Here is a 9,550-nt window from a genome sequence, read left to right on the forward strand (position 1 = left end):
ACTCAAAGCCATTTTATAAGGTTTGGTTCACACTTATTAAAAAGTGTTTTTTTCTGAAAATCTGTTAAAATGCAATTTGCTGAACTTTTGAAATTTGTGTCTTCTTGCAACAACTTAGCACAACGCATGCAGATTTCCATTAGCCTTAATTATCTGCAGTAAAAAAAACCCAAAGGGCAGACAAAGTAAATGGTGTCCAAAAATGCATATAGTGAAAATGTTTAAGCGTGAACCCTCACTATTAGGGATGGTCAGAATTCAAACTAGTAGTTAATGCCAATTCTGTTTCCTTTTTCAGCTCAGCTGCTGAAGTCACTTGTCCAAACACTGGGATTTTGCAGTAGGTTCCTTTGTCAGGGCTTGTTTCCACTGTTGCGACGCGATTTCGGCCGCATTCCGACGCTTGTAAAAACGCATGCGGATGCGTTTCCACATGCGTTTTTACCCGCGATTTCGCCTGCGATTTCGCATGGCAGGGTGCCATGCGAAATTAACCATGACACTGCCAGGGCTAAATAAAATTGAAAAAGGTGCGAAATCGCACGCGAAATCGCGGGTAAAAACGCATGTAACAAACGCATGCGTTTTTACTATTAAATACATTAGCGGCGATTCGCACGGATTCCCGACGCAGGCGAAATCGTTGGCTCTTTTGTGCGTTTTTTTCACGCTGAAAAAAACGCACCTCAACAACGCTACAGTGGAAACAGGCCCATCCACTTGTATTACATGTGCGGATCTGCATGCGTTGGACGCATGCAGATTCGCGATAGTGGAAACGAGCCCTCAAAGTGAGACAGTTGCATACTGGAAAATAAGCCAGTTGATTATACATTTAGGACAGTCATGGAGGTTAGTTTTAGGCTGCTTTCACAGTGGGACGTTACAGGCGCAGGTTAGAGCAGCCTGTAACGCAGCCCAACTCACAGTAATGAAAAATCAATGGGCTGTTCACAGTGCCCACGTTGCGTTACAGGGTAACGCTGCACGTTCAATAAAAGTGCAGCATGCTGTGCGTTATATGTGGTTTTATCCGCGTTAGACTGTTTGCACATGCTCAGTAATGTGTGTTTTTTTTGTGCAGGTAGAGGAGGAGGGGCCCGTCCGCTATTGCGCCTATCCACATGGCTAATTAATAGTCACTGCAGTGTTTACTTCCTGGAGCGGCCGCTTATTGGCTGGTGGGACCACGTGATGGAGTGTTCCGATCACGTGGTCTCCGCAGTCTATAGTACAAAAACGGTGCACCAAGAGCCGCATAACGCGGCTGAATCTGGCGTCCACCTTTACCACCACCATGCGTTGCGTTAGGGGACGTTATGCGACCTTAATATCCCCTGCAACACAACGTCCAAGCAGAGCCGGGACAAGGTCCTCCAGCACCCAAGGATGAGACACCAAAGTACGCCCCTCCATCCCTCCCACCCCAGCAGTCACACTGATTGCTATTAGACTAAGAGGCGGCCCAGGGCCCCCAACGCCCCTAACACCTTTATCTCTAGTTATCTGGCTTGCAGTCACTGTCATGTATCCACTTTTCTTAATTCTCTCTGCTTCAAACACAATAGGGGAATGATAGCTGAGTGAGTGCACCCCCTCCTACACTGCGCCCTGAGGCTGGAGCCTCTCTCACCTCTGCCTCGGCCCGGCCCTGCGTCCAAGTATGAAAGAGCCCTTAATGTAATCCTGCCAGTTGAGCCAGTTAGGTCTCTTCAATCCCTCCCCATAAATCTATATACAGTATAGTCTCAGCTACCCATCAGTAGGGTGAAAAGTATACTTGTGTTCACAGACCCCTTTACTAATAAGCTGACTGGCGCAGGGGTGTAACTACAATTCATGGGACCCCCAGCAAAAAACAAAAACTGACAGGCCCCCTCCAATGTTTACACCCCTTCCCTTATCTCACAATGGTCATAAAACAAGTGTGACCACCATGATATTCAGCAGGGCAGTTTCTAGGCTAAATTACACCCAGGACAAATGTAAAACCCTCTATGCCCGCTCTCCGTGGCTGCAGCACTCCAGGCGGTCACCAGCTTCACCTGCCCTTAGAAACAGCCCCGATATGCACACCCATAACAAGTGTAGCCACAGAAACACCTGATCTGAAGTATAGTCCTCTGTATCGGAGGAAGGGAAGGTTTGGTTTATTTACCTATGTAGGACCCCCAAAAATCGGACAATTTGATTTTCTTTTGTAGTTTTTGGTATTTGTACCTTTTGGTCTTTGGCTTAATTTTTGTCTATATCCCCAGCAGTGATATCCCACTCCCCAGTGTTTCCCAACATTAGTATGTATTCCTTTTAAAACCCGGTACTCACCAAGTACCCCCTAGCATAGTAAACATCACAAGTACCCGTTGACATATGTAATCGTAGTATGTGATTATTGGTTCTAAACCATTTCTAAGCATTTACTATTGCTTTTAATTAGCTAAAATACTCAGTGTTTAAATAAGATTTATCATTTTCTAAAAACCCTCTAAAATGTGTTATTTTTTGGTTAAGTATATCAAGCCTGAGTACCCCCTGGAACCATCAGAAGTACCCTCTGGGGAATGCATACCACATGTTGAGAACCTAGGTACTAGAGAACTTCTCTGCAAGAGTCCCCCCCCCCCCTCATTGTTATTTCAAAGGTGATATTTGGGGTCCCCCACAGCTCAGAGCCCCCTGCTATCACTTGGGTTCCTCCCCTCTAGTTACACCCCTGCTGGAGTTGCTGAGCTTTCACTTTTCTAATAAATGTTAAAGGGATACTGTAGGGGGGTCGGGGGAAAATGAGCTGAACTTACCCAGGGCTTCTAATGGTCCCCAGCAGACATCCTGTGTTGGTGCAGCCACTCCCCAATGCTCCGGCCCCGCCTCCGGTTCACTTCTGGAATTTCTGACTTTAAAGTCAGAAAACCACTGCGCCTGCGTTGCCGTGTCCTCGCTCCCGCTGATGTCACCAGGAGTGTACTGCGCAGACACAGACCATACTGGGCCTGCGCTGTGCGCTCTTGATGACATCAGCGGGATCGAGGACACGGCAACGCAGGCGCAGTGGTTTCTGACTTTAAAGTCAGAAATTCCAGAAGTGAACCGGAGGCGGGGCCGGAGCATCGGTGAGCGGCTGCGCCAACACAGGATGTCTGCGGGGGACCATTAGAAGCCCCGTGTAAGTTCAGCTCATTTTCCCCCGACCCCCCTACAGTATCCCTTTAAATCTCGTCTGAAATCCCAGCCAGCATACAGAATAGTGTCCACCGATGTGCTGGCTGAGGAGGAGGAGGAGGAGGAGGTTGACAGCGACACAATGTTACAATAGTGATCTATAAAAGGCCAGAGTACACAGAAAGATGAGGGTCATCTCAAGTTCACGAATACCTATTACATTTCACTGCCTGTTCTATAAAAATGCCAAGTGGATTATGATTGTCCACTGGAAGGATTCTGCTTGTTCATACAGATCTATCTAATGACTGCTTGTCTGTCTCCTAGGATTTGTTTGGCCCCAGTAAACATTACATCATAACTTAAAAAGGTGTCATTTAGACATTTGAAAAGCAGAGTAGGTAACAGTCGTGTTGTAACCGTTTCCTGTGCAAAGCATGATCTGCAGAGCCCTCTGCTGCCTGCACATCAGTGATACTGTCTCAGTACCAGATAACCCTATCCAATCATCACAACATGCAACAAGCGTTCTGCACACTAGGGAGTATCACAAGTGTCAGCACAGCTACATTAGCATAAAATACCATAACATTTGTAAAGTGCTTTTGTCCCATAGAGCTCAAACCCAGGACTAGGCCGAGTCAGAGGCAAGAGAGGCTCCAGCAGTGTAGGAGGGGGCGCAGAACTCACTCAACTATCATTCCCCTATTGTGTTTGAAGCAGAGAGAAATAAGGAAAAACATGGCAGCGACTACAAGCCCACAACTAGAGATTAAGGTGTCGGGGGGTTGGGGGCCCTGGGGCGCCTCTTAGTCCAATAGCAATCAGTGTGTGATGGCTGGGGTGGGAGGGATGGGGGGGTGCACTTTGGTGTCTCAGCCTTGGGTGCTGGAGGACCTTGTCCCAGCTCTGCTCAAAGCGCATAGATCTGGTGTCTCAGAATAGATCAATAAATAGTTGCAAGCTGGACTATGTGTTACAGAGGAAATAGTCAGATGTTCATAATAAATGCCAGACTAAGCAGGTGGCTTCTCAGTTTGTATTTAAATGCTTCCAGGGATGGATATGTTCTGATTGGGTGTGGCAGGGAGTTCCAAAGTGTAGGGGCTGCATGACAACAAGGTTCTTTCTCCATATAGGGGAGGGAGGGGACATTCACTATTAACCACAAGGCATTATAAAGGGGAGCTCCAGGATTCTGTCTCCCAAGAATGACAGGATGTTGAACGAGCACTTCAAGCCTTAAGCCAAGTTCACAATGGGACATTGTGATTTAACCAGCATTTTAATGCACGAGAGGAAAAATGCATTGCAAATGAAATGTCTATGTGGTGTTCATAGTGTGTCCAGTGCGATCCAATGGACTACAGTATCCCAACAATGCATTATTGTACAACTTACGCGTTAGTGGTAGTGAACCATGCTTCATTTACTGTGTGCTCACAGAATAGATTGGGGAGGTGGGGTCCCGTTGCAGAATATCAACACTGCAATTGGACTTCACCAGCATCTTGTGGATGAACTTGTTCAGAAGAGAAGCGGATGCCAGAACCCCAGTTTCATCTTCATTGCAGCTTCTCCCTTTCAGACCCAGAAATTTGTCTGTCTTGGCAACAATATTTTTCTGGAGTGTGTGTGTGACAATTCCCCTCAGTTTTATTTTTATTATACATGGAATGCAACAGCTCCCACTGAACCTAGCCTAAATCTACTTTTCCGAACTATGACAGTCATGTGACTACTGCATCACATGATCATTGTGCCCAAAAAAGACAGACAAGAGTGTGGCAGCTGACAATGGAGCAACTTGCTGAACAAGCTTCCTGACGTTATCTAGACCATACATGTCAAACTCCGGCCCGCGGGCCAAATTTGGCCCTCAGAGCCATGAAATTTGGCCCTCAAGTGGTTTCCCCACTTTGCATTATGTTTGGCCCACTCTAGACCACCAGAGAAGATGTATTGGGGTGAAGCCCTAGAACACCAGGGAAGCCATAAGGGGAGGTGGGGGGAAAGCACTAAACACCAGGGAAAGTGTATAGGGGAGGGTGGGGGCCACTAGACACCAGGGAACTTAAGGGAGAAAGGTGACCAGTAGACATTGAGGTTGGCCTGCGACTAGGTCCCAATGTACAATTTTGTCCCACTTTTTATTTGAGTTTGACCTCCCTGTTCTATACTGAGGAGAACAGTGCTGCATGTCTTTGTGATGCACACTGAAGGAATTTTTTTTTTTATTTACCTGCCCATCTTTTCCTTGAGGCCATTGGGAAAGCCATCCTTGTGCGTCTGGTTCAGATGCCATACATCGCTCTGTGCTATTGTATCTTTTTGGCTTTTTTCTACTTGTTGAACCGTGCAGAACTCTAACTCGGCCTGATGAAGGGCGTTTATACTAAAAAAAGTCAGAAACGGACATGTGTCGCTGCCTCTAAACGTATGCCTGTAAAGGTTACAACCACTCATCAAGTCACGCCAAACTACAGTATTTGTCCGTTCCAGATACTAGCTTTTGTCTTGCGGTTGTTTGAAGACGGACTTTCCTCAATTAGAAGAACCGTTTAAGGTCCTTTTTTTCTGCAATGTGTCAAAGTTTTCAATATTTTTTGTACTACAAGATTGCATTACAGTGTTTTTAATAGTAGTCCTTATCTAAAGCATTATATGTCTAAGTGGGCGAGGTGGACTGCCCGATAAAAAGGAGTGTTTTGGCCCTTCACTGTATAAAGGACCTTACTCGATTATAGATCTATAGTTGATAACACTAGAAATGTGTAAGTAATGTGCATTTAGCCTTCCATTGTCTCACACCCTCATGAATTGCCATCAGTGTCCATGTTCTGACTGTACATTCCTGTACATTGTCATGTTCAGCATGGATGAGCTGGAGGGTTATGGGCTCAAGGCTCAGCGAGCCCTATAATAATTTCTAGCTACAGTTTGAAATCCTGCCAAGAGTCCTATGGAAAGGATCACTGGTACACCCCTGCCACCACTGGACCTCCTCCACACATCTAGGCTGAGACCCAGGATCACTGGTACACCCCTGCCACCACTAGACCTCCTCCACACATCTAGGCTGAGACCCAGGATCACTGGTACACCCCTGCCACCACTGGACCTCCTCCACACATCTAGGCTGAGACCCAGGATCACTGGTACACCCCTGCCACCACTGGACCTCCTCCACACATCTAGGCTGAGACCCAGGATCACTGGTACACCCCTGCCACCACTGGACCTCCTCCACACATCTAGGCTGAGACCCAGGATCACTGGTACACCCCTGCCACCACTGGACCTCCTCCACACATCTAGGCAGAGACCCAGGATCACTGGTACACCCCTGCCACCACTGGACCTCCTCCACACATCTAGGCAGAGACCCAGGATCACTGGTACACCCCTGCCACCACTGGACCTCCTCCACACATCTAGGCTGAGACCCAGGATCACTGGTACACCCCTGCCACCACTGGACCTCCTCCACACATCTAGGCAGAGACCCAGGGCCAACAGGAACTCTAGCAGTAGTTTCTTCAACCTCCTATCTTAACCACTTTGCATCCAGACCTTGTTTCCCACTTGTGGACCAGACCAGTTGACAGTTTAGCTATGTCCTTATTTAATCAGAAATAACTGTATCCCTACTTCTAACACAGAAATATATAGTTTTTTTTCAAGACAAAACCAGGCTTTCATTGTATGCCATTTTTTACCATCAAACTATTTTTTGTTTTCTATGAATTTTAATGGGAAAACGAAAAAAGAAAATACATCTCAGTTTTACCAATTCCAGTTTAAAAATAAAAAGTGCTACTGTAGATAAATTTTCTTCGGCTATTCTTACCGCTTATCACAAAAAACTTAGGATTGTGTTGCTGTCACAATTTATGGTGAAGATATTTGATTCTGAAATAATGCTACAGAGTATTTTTCACTATGAACTGAGGAAGTATTTTTTAAAATGGTAAAAATCAATCTCATTAGCTCAGGAAAGATGATTCCCGTTTAACAATTAGTGCTGCATCAGATAGTGCCAGAAAAATACCTCCCAACTTTTTGAGATGAGAAAGAGGGACACTTAAGCCACGCCCCTGCCACACCCCCGCCATGCCCCTAGTCACGCATACCATAAAGATTTAATAAGAAAAGTATATATGTTTTATAATTTAAACCACACTGGTTTTCTATACTGGTTCATTTTCCCTCAAACATTTTCAAATTAGAAATATATAAATTTAAAGGATGGGAATAAAGTTTAGTCAAACATGTTTTAGTAGAGAAATATATATATTTACAAAGAAAGAGGAACAAAGTCCTGAAAGGACAAATGAGGCGGAAAGAGGGACAGGGCTCCAAAAGAGGAACAGTTGGCAGCTATGCCAGAAATGTGCACAGGAGCAAGCCCAATACTGCACAGCACTGCTTCTGCTACAAGACGTATATCTACTGACTCGTGGCTTAGATGAAGTCACAGAGGACATAGATTTACTGTAGTGGTGGATAAAGCTGCTGCTACAGAACCATCCCCACCAAAACCTCCAAGCACAGGAACACCTTTTTTCTTTTTTCTAAGCAGTACTTCCTGAATTTGAGCCCCCTACACAGAAAAACCTTGCAGTAGTGTAATTACAATTTAATTGGCCCGCTGCAAAAAAAAACTTTGTTGGGCCCCCAACAATGTTCACTCCCTTCATGGCCTTGGTGCCCATCTAAAAAGCTTCATAAAAAAACAAATGTAACCATCATGATCAGTGGCATAGCGAAGGAGCTGTGGGCCCCAATGCAAGTTTTACAATGGGGCCCCCCAAGCACTCTATACATAATTGATACAGCAAACCAAAACCTGTAAATGGCAACTACAGTGTCAGAGGTGCAAGAAGGGGATGGGGAGCAAATTGTTAGTGATTTCTACTATTCAAAGTATCTATAGAAGTGATTATTATGAGCACAGGACCAATAAAGGAGCTAATACTGCAGTTGAGGGAGGGCCCTGATGCGGACGCTACCTCTGCACCCCCTATTGCTACGCCCCTGATCATGATCTTCACACCTATAACAAGTGTAGCCACAAAAACACCTGATCTGAAGTATAGGAGGAAGGGAAGGTTAGTAGACTGGGTCCCCTACAGCTCTGGGCCCTCTTGCGATCACAGGGGCTGCTCCCATCTAGTACCCCTGCATAATTAATACCTATGCCTCAATATCCATTTAAAATTTGTACCATGTCCAATGCCGGTGTGAGCCACAAAACAATTCTGGGCATGGAAACTCTTGTACTTGACAAAAAAAAAAAAAAAATCTGATTCTACTCCACATTAGGACTGTGTAACTCCAACACGTTGGTCTAGGGCAGTACCAGAACATGTGCTTCCAGACAAATACACATCACCCAACACAGAAGGAAGTTCACAAAAAGTTTGCCAGCAGCAGAACAATCACAGTAACCAGAGCCTGCCTATTCTGTGGAGTCAGAGGGAATCCCCTTACTTCCCAGAGACTGCACAGGAAGAGAATGCGCACACTGCTTACCTGAAAACTCAGAAGTGGCTGCCAGATTGCCTAAAGCTGCGATGTAAATTATCCCCAAAGCACCATAAGAAATGTGAGCAGTCCCATAGAATCCCATCCTTAGCTGATCACAGCCTGGCCTCCTTAGAGCAATCCTTTTCTCCTGGTAAGAGGGTGCGAGCTCTGTGCTAGTCCCATTGCTCAGGGCAGAGGAACATTCAATCTCCTTCCCTGGGAGGCAATGAATGGATCACAGTGAAACTGTAGCAGGCTGACATCTACCTGTAGACACAGGCCCTCCGCTGGGTCCTAGCTCCAGCCCTCACTGCATGGCTGCTGGGACAGAGCTATATGTCACAGCTAGCAATCAGCTGTCTTTAAACTCTAGGGACACTTCTGAAAAATCACAGCACTTATTTTCTATCCAAGCGCAGCGCAATGAACGCTGTATATGTACACATGGTTATTTAAAATGATACATTTTGAAGTGTTCTAAGGGCCGGTTCACACGGACGCTTGGCGGCGTCTACCGTCAAGCGTTCGGGACCCATCGGCTAAACTCTCCCATTCAAGTGAATAGGAGCGTTTAGCATTGCGCGGTTACCGTCGATTACCGTCGATTGCATAAACGCGGCGTTCTGATCCCGATTTAACGCATCGTTTCGGCCGTCCCTAGAAGCCGCATGCAACGTCTAGGGACGGCTAGCCGGCGCGTCTTCATGTCCCCCTGCGGGGACGAGAAACGCCGATCGCGACGATCTCTGTACCGCCGCCACCGAACGGGACGTCACAGGACGACGCGACTTCCTGGCCGCCCCAACGCCGCCTGCCGTCCGTGTGAACCGGCCCTAAGAGACAAAAATCTAACTCTGAATTA

This window comes from Hyperolius riggenbachi, chromosome 4, assembly GCF_040937935.1.
Source record: "Hyperolius riggenbachi isolate aHypRig1 chromosome 4, aHypRig1.pri, whole genome shotgun sequence".
Lineage (NCBI taxonomy): Eukaryota > Metazoa > Chordata > Amphibia > Anura > Hyperoliidae > Hyperolius > Hyperolius riggenbachi.